Source organism: Chenopodium quinoa, unplaced genomic scaffold (assembly GCF_001683475.1).
Source record: "Chenopodium quinoa cultivar QQ74 unplaced genomic scaffold, ASM168347v1, whole genome shotgun sequence".
Taxonomy (NCBI): domain Eukaryota; kingdom Viridiplantae; phylum Streptophyta; class Magnoliopsida; order Caryophyllales; family Amaranthaceae; genus Chenopodium; species Chenopodium quinoa.
This window is the reverse complement of record NW_018744996.1, coordinates 3,390,045-3,413,021: the sequence shown is the minus strand read 5'-3', so window position 1 is coordinate 3,413,021 and position 22,977 is coordinate 3,390,045.

Sequence of the window (22,977 nt, the reverse complement as noted above, 5' to 3'; positions counted from 1 at the left end):
AAAATCGAGAAATCAGAAATTAATTTTCAAAAACAAGAAAAAAAAATAAAACAGAGATTTGACCAAGCATTTAAAATAAAGGAAAAATCAACCAATAAGATTTAAGAATAGATATGGTCATTTTAAGCATGACCATAGTAGATTTTTTAGTCAAGTCAGCCTTTTAGTAAGCGTATATAAGCAGCTATTTAGTGTATATGAAATTCTTTAGTGGCCGCATCGAAAGGTACGTACGGTAGAGGTTGGTTGAAGATGACGTTACGTAGCGTTCAGAACCAGGCTTGAAGTGAATGAATTAGAAGGAAGGAAGAAGTAAGAAAATGAGACGACTCTTTTTTGAACTATATCATAAACAGATCTTCTTCTCCACACCAATCACGAGTTTTTCTCCATTCTCTCGTATATTGTCGTAACTCCCTTAATGCTAGGTTTTGAAAAAGACTTTTCATGTCATTTCCAATTAGGTCCGATTCGGATCCCTTTGTTGTTTCCTTTTCCTCCCGCACCTTTTCTTCGAAATGAGTAAGCTAGGATTTTTCGAAGTGGATTGCTAAACATCGCCCGCAAATCTCCACATAAAGCCCACAAACTTATATTGAAGTTACAATATTGCCCTTGACCTTAAAAAAAAAAAACACAACCTCAATAAAAATCAAAGTACGGGGATGTCGAGGCTCGTGGCGGCAAGGTGGTTGGCTCGTGGCGGCAAGGTAGTGGTGGCTCGTGGCGGCAAGGTGGTGGTGGCGCCAGGTCCGGCAGCCACGTCCACCGGCCTGGCGTCTGGGCAGGACGCCCAGCCACGGTGAGTGGCGTTTGGGACAGGCGCCAGTCACTGTGGCTGGGCGTCCTGCCCAGACGCCAGGCCGGTGGACGTGGCTGCCGGACCTGGCGCCACCACCAGCCACGGGCCGTCCTGGCTGGGCGCCCCAGCTGCCTTAAATTTTTTTTTTTTTAATTTTTTTTTTTTTTTTTTTTTTTTTTTGGAAAATCAGAAAATTTTTCTAATTTTTTTTTAATGTGTTTGATTTTTTTTTTAATATTTATTAATTTTATGTGTTATTTTTTATAAGTCTAGTATATATATTTTTTATAAAATCAAATAAAAAACATAATTTTCCACATCCTAAATCAAAACATAAATTTAATAAACATAATTTAAAAAAATAAAAAAAAAGGCAAAAAAAAAAAAAAAATTAAAAAGTAAGGGCGGCGTCCAAACCAGACGCCAGTGCACTGGTTGAGGCGCCTGGGATAGACGCCAGTGCACTGATTGTGGCGTCTGGCCTGGACGCCAGTGCACTGGTTGTGGCGCCTTGCCTGGACGTCCTTACCATGGTTCCGGCGTCCAAACTAGGCGCCACCTCGTTTTCCGTCGAAGACGACGTATCTCCGGCGACCCTCGCCTCTCCGGCCTCCCTGGGCAACCCAGTACGACTCCACATTTGTTAGATCGAGATTTGTTCACTTTGGGTACGATTTTAGAAATGGGCAAAATTGTCAAACCATGTCTAATTTGTGGGCTTTATGTGGAGATTTGCGGGCGATGTTTAACAAATCCCTTTTCGAAAGCACTGTTCAGCTTTGCCAATCAGGTAAGACCGAATGGGGACAATAAACTGAAAACTTTTCTAGTATTCATTGCTCGGTTGGCTGGAATCTCGCACAACAACAAAATGGAAACTCCCCTAAGACCTCTCTGACAATAGTTTCGTAGCCATATTCATTGAGAAAAGTGCTAAGAAGCGCAAGAGTGTATCGAGAGAGGATATGTTTCTACTTTAAACCTAATTAATATGATTTTTTTTTTCTTTGAAAAAACCTAGTATGATTTTAATGTAAATAGAAAGATAAAGAGTAATATATTTAATTTCACTCACTAATAATATTGATTTTTTAATCAAATAAAAAAAGTAACTTCACCAAATCATTTGGGACTAAGGCGTTGTTATTGTTGTTAAAAAAAATTATTTATCAAAAAAGGTTAAATATGTTTAATATATATTTGGGTAAATCTAATATATAATATATAATTTTTAAAAAATTAAAATCCTACGTGGCTCTCTAAAAACCTGGAAAGAAACTCTCTTCTGTAATATATATATAGGTATTTTAAAAACGTTACGTATAAGATTATGCCACGTAGGATTTTTATTTTAAAACGCCACGTAGGATTAAAAATTAAAGATTTAAATTTATTATAGAAATAAATTATTATCTTTTTAAATTGGAAAATTTATCAAGAGAAAAAAAAACAATTTATTTTATTTTGTATATATAAAAAAAAAATACTATTAAACTTAAAAAATAAAATTTACATTCAAAATGAAATATGAGAAGTGATTATAATAAAATATTTTATAAAAAAATACTACCAAAAAAATATGAAATCACGTTCAATTAAAAAAAATATCAATTTTCATCTAATGTTCCACACAAATAAACGTAAAACTTTTGTAGGCAAAGAAGCATTTTTTAGAATTTAAACACCATGAAATTCTTGAATGCGATGGACAATGTTCATAAATAAGAAGTCAGTCATAAGTGTTAATTAATTTTGCAAAGATGTTAGGAAGACAATCATAAGTGTTAATTTTGCAAGGAAGTTAATTTTGAAATTCAAGGGGGCAAGTTTTAATTACGCAACTTATTAACTGGCACGATCAATGATTGATTTACAATGGATTATGGAAGTCTAGAAGATCATATTTTCACCGTGTTCACAATTTGAAAAAAAGTTAGTTAAACAAATACATATAGCTTCACATATTTTATTTTCTTTTTATTTTTCTTCATGAATTTGTTTGTATTTTTTTTTAAACAAAAAAATTTATAAAATATACTGTTTCGGGGTTTTCTGAGATGTCCTGCGGGAGAGTTACGTCACTAAGACTAGGGCTGTTGAGAGTGTGGTTTAGACCGCACCAAACCGCAAACCAAACCGCAATTTTGCGGTTTGGTGCGGTTTGCGGTTTAAAAATTGCGGTGCGGTTTTTGAATATGACCAAATCGCGGAGTTTGCAGTTTGGTGCGGTTTCTAAAAAAATTTAGACCAAACTGCACTTTAATGTGTTTTGCGGTTTTTATACTATATTTTTATTAAAAAAAATATAAAAGAAGTAAAATATATGAGATAATCTTTGACTATTAGCTAATTAAAGGTTAAAATAAGAGTTTAATATTTGAATTATAAATTAATAATCTTAAAATAAAATAAAAGTTTTGTTTTTTTAAATAATTATAATTTTTAAAAAATACGGTTAAACTGCAAACCACACTGCACCAAACCACATTTTGCGGTGCGGTTTGGTTAGAAGTGCGGTTAGCTGCGGTTTGAAAAAAATACGAACTGCAATTTTGCGGTTTGGTGCGGTTTAGGATCCAAACCGCACCGCGAACACCCCTAACTAAGACTGGTTCCTTGACGCCTGTACCTGTAAACAAACGGAGGTTTCGGGTGTTCGAAGGTCCGCCTCCGACGATCAAGTTAGTACGTGTCGAAGTTGAGTAAAATGCAGAAAGTAAAGTGAATCTTCTCATATTCCGAGATCAGGTGATTTCTCTGTTGTAAGAGAACAGTAATTGATGTAATAAATGAACGTGCCCCCAAAATGGGGGTGAATGTCCCTATTTATAGGGCATTGGGAATTAGCACCCTTATCCTAGGTTATTAACCTAGGTAATTAGGCTGCGCCGTTTTTACGGCGCCTCGGGATTTGGGCCTTAGAAGGCCGTCATTTCCCTAATGATAGGGGATGCCACGTGCCAGCCGTGAATTGGTCCCATTAAGACAACTCCTGGGTTACACGTGTCACCTTCTAATTGGTCCACGTGGCCCGGTTATTTTTACCCTAATCATTTGCCCCTTACAGGGAGTGACGTGGCGTGCCACGTGGTGCCTTTGACACTTGTCACTCATGTGTTGGTTGACAATTTTTAACTGTTCACCTTATGGGGAAATTACAGGGTTGCCCCTGAATTTACCCCTCTATAAATAGAAGTTTAACCCCCTCATTATTGACGTTTTTAGAAACATCTAGAGAGAGAAGTAGAGAGATTTTTAGAGAAAGAAACTTCTGATCACCGTCTGACATCACCGTCTGATACAGTCGGTCAACGCCTGTCACAAATCTTCTTTTACAAAAACTTCTTGAGGTAACCGCCTCTCTCTCTACTCTTTCTTGTCCTTTTTTTTTTTACCGTTTGTGTATGCTTCTGAATAAATGGCTTCACCAACAACATTCACGGCACAGCTAACGATAGTAGTCAACCGGTCACCTGGTATGGTTGAGTCTAGGATTGGGGGTGCCGTCTTTGGGCGCTAAGATTACCCTTGTTTTATCTATATTAGGGTTGTTATTTTGAAAAACAAATTTTAAGCATTATAGGTGCAACATTTCATTGGACATTTCCTCAAAAATAAAAAAAATAATGAATCGGATCTATCTATACTATACTTGTATACTAAAGTAATCACCACAGTTATCTTTAAAGTGCACGTGTCGCATTCACAACAAAAATTTTCCCACCAAATTTTTTATTTTTTATTTTTTTCTTTTTTTTTCCCTTAAAAATTAACATGATAAAAAAGGTTAATGAATAAAAACTTAAATTTATAAAAATATTTTAAATTATATATCAAACAAGAGTCTTATAGGTAGACCTTAAATGAATTCAATTTTTTTTTTTTAAAAAAATGTTATATAAGTCCTTTCATTTAAACTAAATTCACTTTTATTATTTACTAGTATACAATATATATACCCGATTTTTTTTTATATATATATTTTTTTATTATTAGTCACTTCAAACCCTAGAACATTGTTTTTAAAATCGTGATTCGAATTTTGAAATCTTACAATTTTACAATTCATATATTGCCATACATTTTGATTCAGGAAATTAATTGATTTTACATATTTCTCATAACTAGTGAAAACTTCACAAATTTAAAACTTGTCTATTATTGGTTGCTTATTGAGTAGAAATATTTCCTATTAATAATTGAGTTTTTAACTTGTAAAACTTGTAATATAATAACTTGTAAAAGGTTCTTCACTATATAATGGAGAAAGAACGAGAGAACAATACAAGGAGTCCTGCTAATTTTAATGGCTCTCTTAGTTATGATCTAATATAATAACTTCTAATTTAGGATTTTATTAGTGTTTCCTTATGTTATAAAAGGTCCTTTTATAACATAAGGAAACACTAATAAAACCCTAAATTATCCCTGTCAAGTATGAATCAAAAGCTATCATAGAAGAAATATAATATAATTTAGGGATACATTTCATAAACTACACTATGCTTCAAACTGAACCAAAAACGCCACACTCAACCAGGCACTAACATGCCATGCTAAGCACGTCCGTGCACCTTCCAAAAGGCCAAGGCGGAAGCTCAAAATTTAGAAAGTCTAACTAGGCACGAACGTGCCAACTTCGTCAGTATGTAATAATAACGTTCCAGCTTCATCAATACTTAGTAAAACGGCCATGCATTTCTTGTTTGTTTAATTTCTAATCGGAATTGGGCATATGACCTGTCGTTAGAAAACTCTTGAAACAAGTTGTCACCTCCAACTTGAATCACCTCAAAATCACTTATAAAATGAGAGATATCTAAATTCAAAGTCAACATACTAGATTTCAAGTCAGCATACTTGTATAATTACACCTACCATTCAAAATTTTACACTATTTACATGCTTTTTAATCTTTATCATCCTTAGTCGTTTACTTTGTGTGGAGTACGGAAGAGATTAGTCCCCAATTATACACACCCTAACACTAGTTCAATAATCACTATCCAAAAAAGGGAAAAAAAATTAATCTGACATGACCTATATTACATTTCACAAGTGAAAATGATCGTTTGGTGAGAGTTCGCTATCAATGTATTTATATGAGACCGTCAAGTATGTGTGGATCATGTGTACGCAACGTGTTGAATATTTTGTACATAATTTTTTTTGTGGACCAAACTAATACTACTAGTTATTGTACTAGATTAATTTTGGCTCACTACAATAACTATTGAGAGCTGTCAATGGCTTTGTTTCAAGCTAGCTTGATTTAATTGATGTGATAGGTTTGAACGCGACCCTTAACAAAGCAAATTTCAACTACTATTTTCGTTTCAAATAGATTGAAACGATTAGACATTTTAATTCTACTTATATTTTATGTAAAATCGTTGCAAATAATTTGAAACAAAGGTAGTATAATATAGGCATTGTAAATTATAATTATTGTTCGTTATTACTTAGCCCTATAATATAATACTTCATATTTGGTTTAATTGGGCAAAAACTTCCCAATATTTGTCACCCAATTAATCAAACACAAATTTTTATATGTGGCTGGCCACACCTTGTAGCCGAGGATACTTATTTTGGGGTTACTTCTTCAGAGGTTACTTGGTCGGTCAAGGGTTACTCGGTCGGTCAAGGGTTACTCGATCGGTTAGAGGTTACTTATTCAGGGGTTACTAGGTTAGTCAGGGGTTATTCGGTCGGTCAGGGGTTACTCTCACACTAAAAACGCGCTAACGACTGAGTAACACTAGAATAAGTAACCCTTGACCGACTGATTAACCCCCTAAATAAGTAACCCCTGAATAAGGAACCCCGACGAAAATGTGCTAACTGATTAAATAATCCCAGAATAAGTAACCTTGATTGACTGAGTAACTCCCAAATAAGTAACCCCGGTCATACGGTGTGGCTAGCCACACAGAAAAGGCACCGCCCAATAATATTGCACCAAGGATGAAATTACGTATCCCAAATCACATTTTATATGTTAAATATCTATAATTGTGTAAGAGTAAAAATTATAAAAAGTTCATATTGTGAAAGTATTTTATGAGACGAATCTAACAAGATCCTACATAATTATATTTTGCTTAACGTATAAATCATATTATATGGTCAAACAAGAGTGATGAATAATGCAAAAATCCAGTTATTACAATATTATTAGAACAGAGAAAGTAGATCATTATCCCTTAAGTAACGAGCTGATTTACAATTGATAATAATGCATGTGAAGGTTTCATAAAAAAAAAATAAAAAAAAAATGTGAAGGTGCATTTCACAAAAGAAGAAAGTAGGGTAAGTAGCTAGTCTAATGGTTACATAAGATGAAGATCACTAAATTTTCAATTATGCATGAATTACTAATACAAAGCATTTCTCCCGCCTAGGATGCATCCAACTGTCGTGTTCATATCGAATACCGTGTCAAACACCGACACACGTCAGACACACGACGATACGTCTCTCGGACCGTGTCCTACTATGATACGATCTGTTGTGCTTTTTGACACGTCACCTTATCTTTTCAACTTTTTTTAAAATGAGAAAATTTAAGTAAAGTAAGATAGATTAGGTAATAATTAAATAATAGGGGTGCCTTCATAAATAGCTCATTGTTACATGTGAACTAAAAGAGTATTATGATATTGTTAATATGATATAGTGTGATCTAATAAAAGGACCAATTGACAATATAGAACTAGAGTGGAAAACGAAATCAATTAGGCAAGTACTTTACACTGATTAATTTGATAATTTTGTAATATTTGCATTTATGATTTTTAGTTTAGATCATGTATATGAATTTTAACATTCGATACCCATGTCCTGTTTGGGTACCGGTGTCATGTATATGAATTTTAACATCTAGTACCCGTGTCATGTATATGATTTTTAGTTTAGGTCATGTATTTATGGTGAATGTGATTGAAGTTCTTATCATCCTTAATTTTGTCCTATTTGGGTGGGACTAAGTTGTTCTCAAGGAGAACCAATGAGTGCTTTCCCTTAATATTGTTGAAAAAGTCTATAATTCCATAAACACTATTTTTAATATGTGGCTGGCCACACCATGTAGCAGGGGTTACTTGTAGGGGGTTACTCATTTGGTCAGGGGTTACCTATTCTGGGGTTATTCATTTGGTCAGAGTTATTTATTTAGGGGTTACTCGTTTGGTCAAGGGTAAATTATAGGGGTTACTTATTGCTAAATTGAATGAACATAATAGGTTGAATCTCATTGATGGCTGTCATGACAAATATATAATACAAGTTTACCTAATGAGATAGAATTAGGAAACTAACAAAAGATAACCAAAAGATATTCTAACCATAAAATATGATCACAAAATATATCCTATAATTTCCCAAAATATATCCTCAAGACCCCCTCTCAAGTTGGAGCATGGGGATCAAAAATGCCCAACTTGGAAAGAAGGTAATCAAACCGAGTCTTCCTAAGTGCCTTAGTAAAAATATCTGCCAGTTGCGCCTTAGTGGAAACATAGGATGGAGCAATTAAGCCCTCTATAATAGCATCACGAACAATATGACAGTCAATCTCAATGTGCTTCGTACGTTCATCAAAAACTGGATTTTTGGCTATATGTAGGGCAGATTGACTATCACAGAACAACTTGATCGCCTTAGGGTGTTGAACCCCCAAACTCAATAGTAAGGCTTTTAACCATTTCAACTCACATGTGATCGACGCCATGGATCGATACTCGGCCTCAGTAGAAGATGTTGATACTGTAGGTTGTTTCTTGGTCTTCCAAGAAATAGGAGAATGACCAAGAAACACAAGCCAGCCTGTCAACGAACGACAAGTAAGAGGACACATCGCCAATCTGAATCACACCAACCCTGCAAATTCAGGTCACTATCTGCACTCAACAAAATACCCTGGCCCGGGGTGCCCTTTAAATATCAAACCACCCTCAGAGCTACCTCCTAATGCTCACTACAAGGCTTTTGCATATATTGTAGAGAATTATACAGAATACGGCAAATCCGGTCTAGTAACCGAGAGATAAATTAACCGCCCTACCAGTCTGCGTTAAGACTCAAGATCCGCAAGTAACTCACCACTAGCAAGGCTAAGCTTGTGATTTTGCTCAATCGGAAAACCACTTGGCTTTGCCCCTAATAGCCCTGCTTCTGAAATAATATCCAAGGTGTATTTCGTTGACACAAAAACAAACCAGATTTACTACGAGCAACCTCGATGCCCAAAAAAATACTTCAAAGGACCAAGATCCTTCATCTTGAAACAATCACAAAGGTAAGCCTTGAATACAGTCAATGCAGCGGAATCATTCCCAAAAATAAGAAGATCATCAACATAGACTAAGACATTAATCTGAACATTGCCATTAGTGTATGTGAAAAGAGAATAATTAGAGTAAGATTGTAGAAAACCGTACCCTTTCAGAGCCGTAGTCAGTTTTGCAAACCAACACCTTGGAGCTTGTTTCAACCCATACAAAGACTTTCTCAAACGACACACCAAACTCGGATCCAAGCTCTCAAAATCAGGAGGTAGTTTCATGTACACCTCCTCATCCAGATCACCATGTAGAAAGGCATTATGAACATCCATCTGCTAAAGCTCCCAATTTTTAGAAGTGGTTATAGCAAGAAAAGCGCGCACAATAATCATTTTTGCAACCGGAGCAAAAGACTCACCATAATCGGTACCTTCTTGCTGATGATTACCAAAGACAACTAACCGAGACTTGAGACGTTCAATATCACCATCAGACAAAAATTTTGTCTTGTACACCTATTGACTGCCTAGAGCCTTCTTGCCAGGAGGAAGATGCTATAATGTCCAAGTCCTATTGTCTACTAATGCCCTTATTTCCTCTTTCATAGAACGTCGCCAACCTTCAGATTTCATGGCTTCTTTAAAGGATCTTGCATCCTTTCCCTAAACAACTTCTGCAAGAAACTTGCGATAATTCACAGAAAAAATGTCACAATTTATATAGTGCGCTAAAGGATAAGGCGTACCTGAAGGAGAATTAGAAGATGAAGTGGAGGGAGACGGATTTTTAGCAAATATTGAATAATTCATATAATCCCGAAGCTTGACGGATGGAAACTTGTCACGGAGGCCACGACCCATGGGAGAGTGGACCGTGGACTGTTGTTGTACCGAGCTGCTATCTTCAGTAGTTGTTGTGTGCTGCTGCAGAGCTTCGGCAGAAGTGGGAGACGCACCATCCGTGAGCTGCTGCTGGCCAGAGGGAGCTGGGCAGATTGGTCTGCTGTCCTCGGCTGTACCCATATCAACAGGGCTGCGAGGCTGGGATGCAGCAGACCCAGCGCCCGAGGGATTTCCAGCGCCCTGGACAGAAACCAGGGCTGGCTGTTGCTCTCCTACGCCAGCGCCCGTTGGGTCAGTGCGTGGGGAAGTAACAACCACCTCCTCGTCTGTACTCCCACCATTGCCCTAAAAAAATGCACCAATTTCATCCCACAACTCATATTCAATAAAATCATCATGCACATCACAATTAGGCTCATAAACCTGAGACTTAATGTTTACATCTACCGGACAACTAAACGAAAACACATCTTCAATGAATTTAACATCACGAGAAACAAAGAATACCTTAGAATCCAAATCATACAATCTCCACCCTTTCTTCCCAAACGGATAACCCACAAATACACACTTCCGACACCAACTAGCAAATTTATCACCATTCGTTTTCTGATTGTGAGCAAAACAAAAACACCCAAACGTGTGAATAGCATCAAAATGAGGTGGTTTATTAAAAAGAATTTCGAATGGAGTTTTTTTTTTGAAGTAAAGGAGTAGGAGTTCGATTAATTAAGTGAGCGGCAGCAAGAACACACTCACCCCAAAAATAAATGGGCAGTTTGGCTTGAAATCTCAAGGCTCTCCCTACTTCCAAAATGTGTTTATGTTTTCTCTCTACCCTCCCGTTTTGTTGCGGTGTACCCACACAAGAGGTTTGAAAGATAATCTCAGTTGCAGCAAAAAAATCAGGCAAACAATTAAACTCGGTACCATTGTCAATTTGCACAACGTTAATTGTCTGGAAAAATTGTCTGTCTACCATAGCAACAAACGACAAAAACATACGAAACACCTCAGTTTTATCAATCAACAAATATATCCACACTGCTCTAGAAAATCATCAACAATTGTCAAAAAATAACGAGCCCCGCATGACGAAACATGACGATATGGACCCCATAAATCACAATGAACTTTCTCAAATATTCTAGACGCTTTATTATCACTCAAAGGAAATCTATCTCTAGGATGTTTCGCATGCATACAAACTTCACACCCCTTATCAAGACTATCTTTGCAACTAACAGTAGGAAGCAACTTAACTACTTTCTCAGAAGGATGACCCATATGACGATGCCATAGCTCCAAATTAGACCTTGCGTCAATAGCACCCATATGATGCACGGAATCCGATTTGCTAAAATAGTACAATCCGTCCCTCCGAGCTCCCGTTCCAATCAACTCCTTTGTTTGATCCTGTATAGCACACAAATATGAGTTAAATTGGACAATACAATTAAGCTCATCATTAAGCTGTGAAACAGAAAGTAAATTACAACTCAAATTAAGGACATAGAGCACCCAAGTTAGAGTGATTTTGTCTGAAAAACGAACAGAACCAATAAGAGAAGTCAACACTGTTTCACTGTTCGGTAACCCTCCAGGACATTCAAAGCTCTTTGTATCAAAAAGCCAAGAATTTTCTCCTGTAACATGATGCGTGGCTCCTGTATCAATAATCCAAGAGGTATCATCAAACTTATTATTTGAACAATTTTCAAAATTTTTGGTATTACCCACCAAACTTTTAATTGTATGCCATTGTTCACTTGGAAATAATTGGCCACTTGAACTCATAATCTGATTGTTGGTAGATGTAGCACTACTATTGCACTCATAATCTAGTGGCGGTGGATTGCTGCCGTCCACCATGGTTCACCGAAAAAAATGTTTTGTGTTGAACTTGATACCATGATTTAACCTACTCTTGATACCATGCTAAATTGAATGAACATAATAGCTTAAATCTCATTGATGGCTACCATGACAACTATATAATACAAGTTTACCCTAATGAGATAGAATTAAGAAACTAACAAAAGATAACCAAAAGATATTCTAGCCATAAAATATGGTCACAAAATATATCCTATAATTTCCCAAAATATATCCTCAATACTTATTCAAGGGTTACTCGTTCGGTCAGGGGTTACTCTGGAGGAAATCAATTCCGTGCCATTTCATTCCAAGTTAAAGGAATTTATACAAAAATACAAGCCTCAAGCTAGGCTACAAAATCTCTGACTGATTATCCTAATCGGTAGAGTTGACTATCTATAAGATATACATACAAAAGTTGTAGGATTTTAGATACAATAAGCGCAATTGCATGAATCATATTCATAAGCATCAAATAACCAAGATCTATGCATAACACACAAAGAATACATAATTATACCTTTTAAGCATGATTCCACGAGTGATCAAGCAAGAACAATAAGGAGAACGTAACTAGAACCCCCAACGTGATTCCTCTACTTGGTCCATGGGCAAGGACTGAACCTCCACTAATACTAGTTAGTTGTAATTGAAATCTTTCAATCAACCTTCTACGGAGAGGAGAGGAACGAACAAGCCACGAACCACCACACCACCACCAAGTACCACCTTGGCTGGCGTCCGTACTGTAAGGATAGGGAGGAGGAGAGAGAGAAGGGCGTGCGTGAGAGAGAGAGAGAGAGAGATTAGGGTTAGGGAGCTTGGTTGCTTGCTTCACAATTCACTGTATGGGTAAATTATGACTTGTCATCAAAACCTAGGCAAGGACTCTATTTATATATCCCATACATAACTAGAGTCCATGTGAAGCCCAAACTCCTAATCCAATTCAATCTACTTTAGCCTTACTACTCACATGGCTTGTCATTACCTCATGAGGCCCATTAATGGGCTCATACTTGTTCAATCCAATACCCTTGTGTGTGACCTCATAGGATCCATTCTATTGGGTTTTGGACTATTTGACTAGCCCATAGATCATTTATCGTATCTAGCAACAGACAATGACGACCCAAAAGAATGAACTAATTATCTCCATAATAGTGATCCTTGATATATCTAGTAATTGCACTTGACGAAGACATAAATCCTTCAATCTTCCACTTTTATGATTCCTTAAGTCAATGTGTGTCGATTTGATACTATGATTGCATCTTGTGTCGTGATCATATTAATCTACAAATCTTTTCTTGAAAATCGAGTTAGAATTACAAAACAAATGATTACTATGTAATCCATTTTAGCACGGCCATGCATTTTTTGAATTCTCACTCTTCAAGAGGCCATGACACATTCCTAATTAAATAGGCAGACTTAATCCAATCTTGTGGCAACCAAAGCTCCCACTCAACTTTTGAAGTAACCAGGAAACACCTTTAATAGTCCCCTTTTACGGAATGACATTTCGATGTACCACAGTTAAATCAATTATTGAATGAAATCAATGTTCCACTCATGTCAAAGGAACCCACTAATATATCTGGAAGCTCTATACTTGAACTTCAAAGTAGGTCAATAGTTCGATCATGCATCATTTATGCATATCCATGTGATTGACCAAGCATCTCTATGCCCCTATAGCCCATGAAACTGCGCTATCCAATCAATCTTACATGCTAGTTCATTTATTGAAATCATTTATGTCCAATTTAATGATTTCAAACTAGAAACTTAAATAATTATGAATTCAGTTCACCTCTGGGGTTCATTCACCAAATCATCGATTTGGTGAACCCATCAATTCATAATTATTTTGGACACTTTATTTAACATCAAAAACCATAATTAAATAATAGAAATAATAAATTTCTGATTAAATATAATTCCGCAAGTAAATGTATTACATATGTAATAAGTTTTTCAAAACAGATACAACTTAAATTACATCACTTGCTTCAATCCATTTGCCCTAGTATGAGCCTCATGCTTGGGCTTGTAATGGGTTTAGTAAGTGGATTAGCGATATTCTCATTCATATGAACTTTTCTCATTCGTAAGGGGTTTAGTAAGTGGATCTCTCCAATGAAGTGATACTTCCTCTCAATATGTTTGGATTTGAAATGTGACCTTGGCTTCTTTGATTGAGCAATGGTTCCATTGTTGTCACACAACAACTCGATTCCTTCTTGAGAACTAGGTACACTGTCTAGCTCTGTAAGGAACTTCTTAATCCAAACTGCTTCCTTAGCTGCTTCTACCGCAACTAAATACTTAGATTTTGTCGTAGAGTCTACGACAGTGCTTTGCTTCGAACTCTTCCAGCTCACTGTTCCTCCATTCAGACAGAAAATGTACCCAAACTGGGATTTTAAATCTTCTCTGTCTGTTTGGAAACTCGCATCCGTATAGCCCTTGACAACCAACTCATTTTCGCCACCATATACTAGAAACATTCCTTTAGTTCTTCTCAAGTACTTAAGAATGTTCTTGGCAGCTGTCCAGTGTGCTTCCCCTGGATTTGCCTGAAACCTGCTACACATGCTTAGGGCATAAGCAACGTCTGGCCTTGTACATATCATGGCATACATAATGGACCCTATTGCAGAAGCATAAGGTACACTAGCCATACGCTTTAGCTCTTCTAGCTTTTGAGGGCACTGAGTTTTACTAAGCGTAATACCATGAGACATGGGAAGAATTCCTCTCTCGGATTCTTTCATGTCGAACCTGTCAAGGATCTTATCAATATAAGTCTCTTGACTAAGTCCAATCATCCTTCGAGACCTATCTCGATGGATCAAAATGTACTCGGCGTCACCCAAGTCTTTCATGGAGAGACAACTCTTCAACCATTCCTTGACTGATTCAAGCATTGGTATATCGTTCCCCATGAGCAGTATGTCATCTACATACAAGACTAGAAAACTAGGTTGCTCCCACTAGACTTCTTGTATACACAAGGTTCTTCTTCGCTCTTGAGAAAACCAAATTGTTTGATCGCCTCATCGAAACGAATGTTCCAACTCCTTGATGCTTGCTTCAGTCCATAAATGAATTTCTGAAGCTTGCATACCTTTCTAAGATTTTTTGGATCTTCAAAACCCTCAGGTTGTGTCATATACACATCATCTGTCAAGAACCCATTCAAAAAGGCAGTTTTGACATCCATCTGCAAATTTTCGTAATCGAAAAATGCAGCAATTGCTAGAAGAATCCGAATAGACTTAAGCATTGCTACTGGGGAAAAGGTTTCATCATAGTATATACCATGAATTTGTCTGAACCCTTTTGCAATCAGTCTTGCTTTATAGATGTAGGCATTTCCATCTTTGTCTATTTTGATCTTGTAGACCCATTTGCAACCAATGGGTTTGACCCCATTAGGAAAGTCTACTAGGGCCCACACATCATTTTAATACATGGAGTCCATTTCGATTTCATGGCCTCAAGGCATTTTTTAGAGTTGGGGCTCACCAAAGCCTGCTTGTAGGTTGTGGGCTCCTCATTCTCCAACAGGAAGATTTCGGAATCCTCAGTTAACAGAACATCAACAAACTGTTTGTTTCTGATTATGCTAGACCTACGTAGGGTAGGAGCAACAATAGAAATATTCTCTTCAACTCTTTGAAGATTTTAGCAAGAATTAGATTCAAGTGGGATGATAGGAGTCTCGCTAGTTGAATTAGCTTGCTCCGACGCATGATTTGTCAAACTAGTTGACTCATGTGCCCTCACCTCTGACATGGTGTTATCCACATCCATTTGTTGCTCATCTTAAATTTCTTCGAGAACCACTTTACTCCCACTTGGCTTTTTAGAAAGAAATTCCTTTTCTAGAAAGACACCATCGCGAGCAACAAACACTTTGTTATCTTCGCGATTGTAGAAGTAATACCCTCTTGTTTCTTTAGGATAACCCACAAAGAAACATTTGTCTGATTTAGGGCCTAGTTTATCGGCTTGTAAACGTTTTACATAGGCTTCACAACCCCAAATCTTGAGAAAAGATAATTTTGGAACCTTTCTATTCCACATCTCATATGGAGTCTTTTCAACTGCTTTGGACGGGCTTCTGTTTAGCACTTTGCAGCTGTTTCTAATGCAAATCCCCAAAATGATATGTGAAGATCAGTAAAGCTCATCATGGATCTAACCATGTCTAGAAAGGTTCGATTCCTCCTTTCTGACACACCATTTAACTGTGGTGTTCCTGGAGAAGTTAATTGTGAAAGTATTCCACAATCCCTCAGATGACCATCAAAATCTTGAGTCAAATACACCACCACGATCAGATCGTAGTGCTTTAATTGTCTTCCCAAGTTGATTTTGTACTTCATTACGGAATTCTTTGTACTTTTCAAAGGCTTCCAACTTGTGCTTCATTAAGTAGATATAACCAAATCTACGTAAATCATCAGTAAAAGTAATGAAGTAATTAAACCCACTTCTAGCTTTTGAACTCATTGGTCCACACACATCTGTATGCATGAGTCCCAAAAGGTCACTAGCTCTTTCACCTATTCCTGTAAAAGGTGACTTGGTCATTTTACCTAACAAGCATGACTCACAATTTTCAAATGATTCATAATCAAATGACAAAAGGAGTCCATCCTTTTGTAATTTCTAGATGCGCATTGGTTAATATGACCTAACCTACAATGCCATAAGTAAGTTGGGTTTGAACCATCTGTTCGTTGCTTTTTGTGATCAATGTTATAGACGTGGGTTGTATAATCTAATACATATAAACCATTAACCAATTTTGCGCTAGCATATAACATATATTTCCTTGAAATAAAACAACATTTGTTTTTAATTTCAAAAGAAAAACCTTCAGTATCTAAAACAGGAACTGAAACAATGTTTTTAGTAATCGCAGGAACATAATAACAGTTATTAAGAACCAAAACGAGTCCAGATGGAAGCTTGAGTTCATAGCTTCCAATAGCAAGTGCAGCAACATTTGCTCCATTTCCTACTCGAAGCATCATCTCTCCCTTTGCTAGCCTTTTACTCACTCTTAAGCCCTGCATGTTATTAACAATGTGAGCACCACAACCGGGTATCGAATACCCATGTGGAAGAGGAAGTAAGGTTAATTTCTACAACATAAACATTAGGTAACTCCTTACCTTCCATTTTCAACGGCATGTTGTGGGGAAATCCTGGTGAGTGGTAAGACCACCTACCGCAATAGAAGCACTAGCTTCCTCCTTTCTTCAAGTACTCCTCTATGTGGTTGATCAATAAATCGACAAGCGTGACTGTAGAGCCTTCATAATCATGAATTAGCTTGACGAGATCAAATCCAGCATGGAGTGAAAACAAAATAGTGTCATGAGCAGAGTCATCATCAAACGATCTCCCTAGGTTATCCATCTAATTGAGTAACTCAATCAGTTCCTTGACATGAGACCTAACTGACTGACCAAGTATGAGTTTCTTAGCCATTATCTTACAATGAATATTGTAAGTCTCAAACCTTACATTGTCAGTCCAGGAGTAATATACCATAGGAATCAAATCAACAATTTCTTTGACATTCTTGTCAATGATGCCTCCACTGCCTAATGCCCCTATGCCACCTCTATAGATAGCATGTAGGCATTCTCGCAGTAAGGTTGGCTCATAATCCTTAAACCTTCTCTTCTAACAAGTTAGAATAGAAGCTAACATGAGATTCCTGATTTTCTCTGCATTTGAAACATCTTTCGCATGCCTTTCAGGAGTTAACCCCACTGTGAATTTGCTTTCAATGGGAATGTATAACCGAGCTTTGAGCTTGTGGCTCTTAAGAACATTTCGTAGCTCATTTTCCCAATCCTTGAAATTTCTGAGATTTAGCCTTGTTTTCAATTTGGTTGGCAAGTTAGTGTTATCGTTAAAGCTATTCATCTACAAACAAAAACGAGGCAAAGTTCAATAATTATGTTTAATAAAATTTAAAGCACCATAAGCGAATTAAATAGGTTACTTTAAAACACTTTATTCAATATTAAATGATCCCAATTGAATTAAGTGATTCTAAGATCCTTTATTTGTGTAATAGTTGACCGGACTAAGGCCCTACCATCAAGCATTACATTTTCAAGGTAAGTAAACTCTTTACTAATTACAACTCTTGTAACTCTTGGTTAAATAATTACCCATCACATGTTTAATCATTACCCTTTGCTTCAAGGTTCTAAACGCTTTAGATAACCTTGTTGAGCACAACCAATTAAATGTGTAAAACGTGATTTACCCCAAATTACCTAAGATAACAAGTGACACCCTGCGGAGGCAGATCCACCACTCACGATCGAAGGGTTGTTGGGTATCTAATTGGAAAAGCAATCTCAATATTACTAGGACCTAGATTTATTATGTTGTGATTATTTAGTGAACTCTAGCTCATCATCACAAGCATCAATAAAATCTAACATGCACTACTAATTCATTAATAAAACATGACATAATATGGCCCCTTAATGCTAGGAAAACTAATAAAGCAAAAAGCTCCCACTTGAAACTTCATGGATCTCATCCACCTTGCTCCTTTGGGCCTTTACTCCATTGGCTTCTTGGATTAACTGCAACCTGTAATACTATTCTAATATATCTACTACTTAAATAAAATAAAATAAATTACAAAAATACTTAACGGTACGCATACCGTATTTAGATTACAAAAATACATCACGATGCACAGATTGTATTTAGAATCTATGAGCCATACTATTCTATATATGGCAAAAATAATATCATATACCATAAAAATTGCCATATAATAAATCACTCATCATGCTTTCCTAAACTACAACATCAAATGTTCAGGAAACATGGTACCTAATATCTCATATTTTAAAACTGTAATTAGATAATATCATATATTATTCATGACCAATTATAAAACATCATATATTTTAATTTAGATATATCAAATCTTATTTTAATCAGGAAAGATAAATCATATTTATTCTCCATGATTATCCTAACTAATTTAGGAGATTCTATCCTAATTACATAGCCAATCACATAGTTTTAAATCAATTATATCCTAAAATAATTATGGGATAATCTTATTATTTAATCAATTATTATCCATATAGAATCTTTTGCTAAAAATATCACAAAAACTTATCAAATTAACAACTTTAATTTTGACAATTATTTTTCAAAACTAAAAAATGATTTTTAAAATCTGAATTTTAAAATAAATAAAATAAAATAAAATATATTGAAAAATGCGCAAGCCACTGTGGTGTGGCCAGCTGAAGCCAGCCACGATGATTGTACACCGTCATGTGTACACTGCAAGCAGCGACGCGCAACAGCAGCAGCAATGCCGCGCAACGGTTGCATGGTGCTGTTGTTGCTCCTTCGCTGACCGGACCTGTTGCCCGCCCCCAACCCTCCCTCTTGGACCACCACTGGCGGCAGCCACCGTGGCTACGCCACCCAGCCGCGACTGCCGCCCAAAAACAGCCCCAAAAACATTTTTTTTTTTTTTAGATTTAATTTAATTAAACAACATTTGTTATAATTAAATTAAATTGGTCCAATTAATTTTAAAATTAAATCACATTCAATCTTAAAATTAGGGTTCTTCATGAAATTAATTCCCAATTCAATTTAACACTTAAATTAAATAGTTGATCATGCAAAATTCATAATTTATACAAGAAATCAAATTAATTAAATTCATGAAACATAACACAATCAAAATAATTCAAAAACCACAACACAAAATCAAAACTTTAGGGTTAAGGTTTCGAAATTTTTCAAATTAGAGTTTGGGTGGTCGAAATTTTCGAACAAAAGGGGAAAAATTCGGTCCAATTCTAGGCTAAAATCGAGCAAAATAAATCAACTTTAATGATTCCATATGTTAAATCACATTTAAAATAATAATTGCCCCATAATTAAATTATTCTCCCTCTTAATTGAATTAAAAATTGTGGACATTAAGGAATTATAATCAATATGTATATATGCATTAGGCTAACTGATACCACTGTAGGACTTTAGATACTATAAGCGGAATTGCATGAATCATATTCATAAGCATCAAATAACCAAGATCTATGCATAACACACAAAGAACACATAATTATACCTTTTAAGCGTGATTCCACGAGTGATCAAGCAAGAACTATAAGGAGAACGTAACTAGAACCCCAAACGTGATTCCTCTACTTGGTCTATGGGCAAGGACTAAACCTCCACTAATGCTAGTTAGTTGTGATTGAAAACTTTCAATCAACCTTCTACGGAGAGGAGAGGAACGAACAAGCCACGAACCACCACACCACCACCAAGTACCACCTTGGCTGGCGTCCGTACTGTAAGGATAGGGAGGAGGAGAGAGAGAAGGGCGTGCGTGAGAGAGAGAGAAAGAGAGATTAGGGTTAGGGAGCTTGGTTGCTTGCTTCACAATTCACTGTATGGGTAAATTATGACTTGTCATCAAAACCTAGGCAAGGACTCTATTTATATATCCCATACATAACTAGAGTCCATGTGAAGCCCAAACTCCTAATCCAATTCAATCTACTTTAGCCTTACTACTCACATGGCTTGTCATTACCTCATGAGGCCCATTAATGGGCTTCATACTTGTTCAATCCAATACCCTTGTGTGTGACCTCATAGGATCCATTCTATTGGATTTTGGACTATTTGACTAGCCCATAGATCATTTATAATATCTAGCAACAGACAATGACGACCCAAAAGAATGAACTAATTATCTCCATAATAGTGATCCTTGATATATCTAGTAATTGCACTTGACGAAGACATAAATCTTTCAGAACTAACTAAAGATATATACCAAAAACTATGGTAACTAAATATAAAGATATACATAATATAAATAATTATAGAATATATTGTAAATATATTCTAACACACCCCGTCAGTCGAAGCGGGAGGTTCTCGTATGCTTAGACTATCCCTGAAATCATTAAATAAAACGCGTGGAAGCCCTTTCGTAAAAATATCTGCAATCTAGTAACGGGACGATACATGAAGCATACGAACTTCGCCACGAGCCACCTTCTCACGGACGAAGTGAATATCCATCTCAATGTGTTTAGTGCGTTGATGTTGTACTAGATTACCGGATAAGTATATTGCAATCACATAGTCACATTGTAACAATAAACCAGAGTAGCCTTTTGAATAGGACAATGCAACTCTAGAAGCAAGTTTCGGATCCAACATGAATCAAAAACAACATTAGCAATACCCCTGTACTCCGCCTCAGCACTACTATGGGATAAAGGGGGTTGCCGTTTAGAAGATCAAGAAATCAGATTATCTCCAAGAAACACACAATAACCAGATGTCGAACGACGAGTGTCGGGACAACCTCCCCAATCTGCATCTGTGTAAGAGACAATACGAGCAATATTGGACTTATATAAGTGGAGACCAAAAGATAAAATACCCTGAATATAGCGTATTATGCACTTAAGTGCACTCATATGCTCATTAGTCGGAGCATGCGTATGAAGACAGATTTGCTGCACAACATAAGAAATGTCGGGCCTAGTGAAGGTGAGATACTAAAGAGCACCTGCAAGACTACGATACTTAGTCGGATAATCATACGGGGTATCTGCGCTGGCACCAAGTTTGGGCTTATTATCAACAGGAGTAAGGCAGGGGTTGCAATTAGTCATTCTGGCACGTTCAATGATATAAGCAGCATACTGTGACTGGAATAAGAACAGACCATGGGCATGACGAGTGACTGCAATACCCAAAAAGAAACTCAAAGGACCAAGATCCTTCATAGCAAATTCAGATGCCAAGAGAGTCACAATATACTTACAAAGACAGTCAGAAGAAGCAGTAAGTATAATATCATCAACATATAACAGAATATAAGCCATTTTAGAACCATTCTTGTATATGAATAAAGAGTTATCTAACTTACTGTGAGAAAACCCAATGGTAGCAACAAAATCAGCAAATCTTTGATACCAAGCTCTAGCAGCTTGTTTAAGACCGTATAAGGACTTCTTTAAAAGGCAAACATGATCTGGAAATTTTTGTCATGAAATCCCATGGGTTGATGCATATAAACTGTTTCATTTAGATGACCATGTAAGAAAGCATTCTTAACATCCACTTGATGAATATGCCAAGATTTAGAGAGGGCAATGCTGAAAACCGTTCTAATGGTGGCCGGTTTGACCACGAGGCTAAATGTGTCATCACAATCAACTCCCTGCTGCTGAGTTTTCCCATCACCTACAAGACGAGTGCTCAAAAGAACCGTCAGATTTATGTTTATGACGAAAAATCCACATTGACTGAATAACATTCACATTAGGCGGCCTTGGCAGTAATTCCCAAGTCTTATTTTCAATTAAAGTATTAAACTCATCCAACATTGCATTTTTCCAATTTTGATCATGAAGAGCACTAATAGGATTTTTCGGGATAGGTGATATATCCGTATTAGTGGAGATGTGGAGATTAGAGAAATATTTTGGATTTGGTTTGTATATGTCATTGTCTGCACGTGTGGTCATGCGGTGGGACACGGGAATAGTGGGTGCAGATTGTGGATTTGAGGGTCAAGGAGTTGGGTCAGCTAAGTTAGGAAGGTCCAAGATAGGCGTTGGGTTGCTACTGGGCCGTGAGTGAGGTTGGCCCATGGGAGAAGTGATTAGAGAAGAATTATGAGTTAAGGGTGACTCACGGATTGGGCCTTTGTGGGAGTGCGGCCCAGGTGCTGGAGAAGAAGATTCGGTGTGTGTATTTTGGCCAAATTCCGTGTTTGTTGGATTTTGGTGTTGCAGAATTAAATTCAATATAGCTGGATTGAAATTATCACCAAAGCAATCATAATAATAAGAGGGAGTGGTTTTGTGAATGTTTGAAAACGGAAACTCATTTTCAACAAAACGAACATGCCTACAAATTATGATTTTACCACTAGACATCTCATAGCATTTAAAACCACGATGATTAGGGGCCGGGCCAAGATAAGCACAAGGGGTAGATCTTTCTTGCAACTTGTGAATAGTAGTAGATGGGAACAATGGGAAACATAGACATCCAAATACACGCAAATCCGAATACAAAGGGTCACTTTGATATAGGATTTGAGTGG